Here is a 2,668-nt window from a genome sequence, read left to right as displayed (position 1 = left end):
AGACTTTTATCTACACTAACACCATCTTCATCTTTGGAGATTTTCACATGTGTAGGAGCAGGTGTCCTTTTATGGCTTGCATTCTCCATGCCAAACTTCTTAACAATGTTCTTGGCATACTTGCTTTGAGATAGAAAGATAGAGTCTTCCATCTGCTTGACTTGTAGCCCAAGAAAGTAGGTCAGTTCTTCAACAAGGCTCATCTCAAACTCAGACTGCATTTGTCTAACAAAATGTTCAACCATCTGATCCGACATCCCACAAAATACAATGTCATCCACATAAATTTGTGCCACCATGAGCTTCCCTCCTTTATTCTTCACGAATAGAGTTTTGTCAATACCTCCTTTCCTATATCCATTGTTAGAGAGGAACACTGTGAGTCTCTCATACCAAGCCCTGGGAGCTTGCTTCAACCCATAAAGGGCTTTCTTCAATCTGTATACATGATGTGGAAGATTTGGATCTGTGAATCCTTTAGGTTCTTCAACATATACTTCCTCATTTAAGTAGCCATTCAAGAAGGCACTTTTCACATCCATTTGGAATAGTTTGAATTTTAGAGTACATGCCACTCCAAGCAATAATCTAATGCACTCAAGGCGAGCTACAGGAGCAAATGTTTCATCAAAGTCCACTCCTTCAACTTGAGTATATCCTTGTGCTACTAATCTTGCTTTGTTTTTAGTGACAACCCCTTGTTCATCAGATTTATTCTTATATACCCACTTTGTACCTATGACATTTACTCCTTCAGGTCTAAGGACCAGTTCCCATACTTCATTCCTCTTGAATTGACCTAACTCCTCTTACATGGCATTGATTCAGAACTCATCAGTCAAGGCTTCCTTGACATTCCTAGGTTCGATCTTTGACACAAAGAAGCCATGTGAGATTACTTCCCTTGCTCTAGTAGTGACCCCTTTATTTGGATCTCCTATAATGGGATCTTTGGGATGATCCTTCTGAATTCTAATAAAGGGTCCCTTGTTGATTTTGTCATCTTCAGGTTCAGCTTGGGGAGGTTCACTTTCCTTATTTTTGTCTAAGAAGTCAGATGGGGAATCATTCAGAGATGTCTCGACATCGGTTGTGACATCTGTCTGTTGGTCATCAACCACAACATTAATAGATTCCATCAATACATTAGTTCTGGAACTAAAGACTTTGTAAGCTCTGTTGTTTGTTGAATATCCCAGAAATATTCCCTCATCACTTTTGGGATCCATCTTCCTTCTTTGTTCACGATCAGCCAAGATATAGCATTTACTACCAAATACATGGAAGTATTTGACTGTAGGTCTTCTTCCTTTCCAGACATCATATAGGGTTGTAGGAGTCCCTTTCTTCAATGTCACTCTGTTGTGAACATAGCAGGCTATGTTCATGGCTTCAGCCCAAAAATGGTAGGGCAATTTCTTAGCATGAATCATAGCTCTGGCTGATTCTTGAAGAGTTCTATTTTTTCTTTCCACCACACCATTTTGCTGGGGAGTAATGGGAGATGAGAACTCATGATGAATTCCTTCTGAAGAACAAAATTCAGCAAATTTGCTGTTCTCAAATTCCTTCCCATGATCACTTCTAATTTTGATAACAGGACTTTCCTTTTCTCTTTGTAATTTTAGACAAAGCTCCTTGAAGACTTCAAAAACATCAAATTTTTCTCTTATAAAATTGATCCAAGTGTATCTGAAGAAATCATCCACCACCACATATGCATACTTCTTCCCACCATAGCTTTCTACTTGCATGGGTCCCATCAAGTCCATATGGAGGAGTTCCAAAACTTTGGTAGTGGTGTCATGTCTGAGCTTTTAGTGTGACATCCTTGTCTGTTTTCCAATCTGACATTCTCCACAGATTTTTCCTTCATCAATATTTAAGTTGGGAATTCCTCTAACAACTTCAACATATATGATCCTCTTCATACCTTTAAGATGCAGATGGCCCAATCTTTGATGCCATATCTTCACTTCTTCCTCTTTGGCCAAGGTACACATTGAAGAGTAACCAGTTTCTTGAGAACTCCACATGTAGCAGTTGTCTTTTGACCTAACTTCTTTCATGATCACTTCATTTTCCTTGTTAGTAATCAGACATTCAGTTCTAGTAAAGTTTACATTCAGACCTTGCTCACACAGTTGACTGATGCTTATTAGATTAGCAATTAATCCCTTAACAAGTAGGACATTGTCAAGGTCAGGAACTCCAGGGCAATCCAGCTTACCAATTCCCTTGATTTCACTATTTGCTCCATCACCAAAGGTAACATAACTTGTGGCATGGGGATGAATGTCAGTTAGCAGGTTTTTGTTTCCAGTCATGTGTCTGGAACAACCACTGCCAAAATACCAATCTTCTTTGGCTGAAACTCTGAAGGAAGTGCGAGCTATTAGACTTGTAACATTTGTCTTAGGAACCCATTGCTTCTTGTTGATAGGCGTGTGATGTTTGGGTCTTGGTTGATATTGAGTCTGATGTTGAACAGGGCTAGGATAACCATATAGCTTATAGCAGAAGGGCTTCAGGTGGCCAAATTTTCCACAGTAATGGCATCTCCATCTTTGATGTTTCCCTTTCTGCTGTCTTCCCTTCTGATGTTGTGACATATGATGTGACATCTCAGGTTTGCTTTTAATATGGCTGCACTTAGGTTTGGATTTTG

The sequence above is a fragment of the Lathyrus oleraceus genome, chromosome 3 (genome assembly GCF_024323335.1).
Source record: "Lathyrus oleraceus cultivar Zhongwan6 chromosome 3, CAAS_Psat_ZW6_1.0, whole genome shotgun sequence".
In the NCBI taxonomy this organism is placed as follows: domain Eukaryota; kingdom Viridiplantae; phylum Streptophyta; class Magnoliopsida; order Fabales; family Fabaceae; genus Lathyrus; species Lathyrus oleraceus.
The sequence above is the reverse complement of the archived record's forward strand: the minus strand, read 5'-3'. Positions refer to the sequence as shown.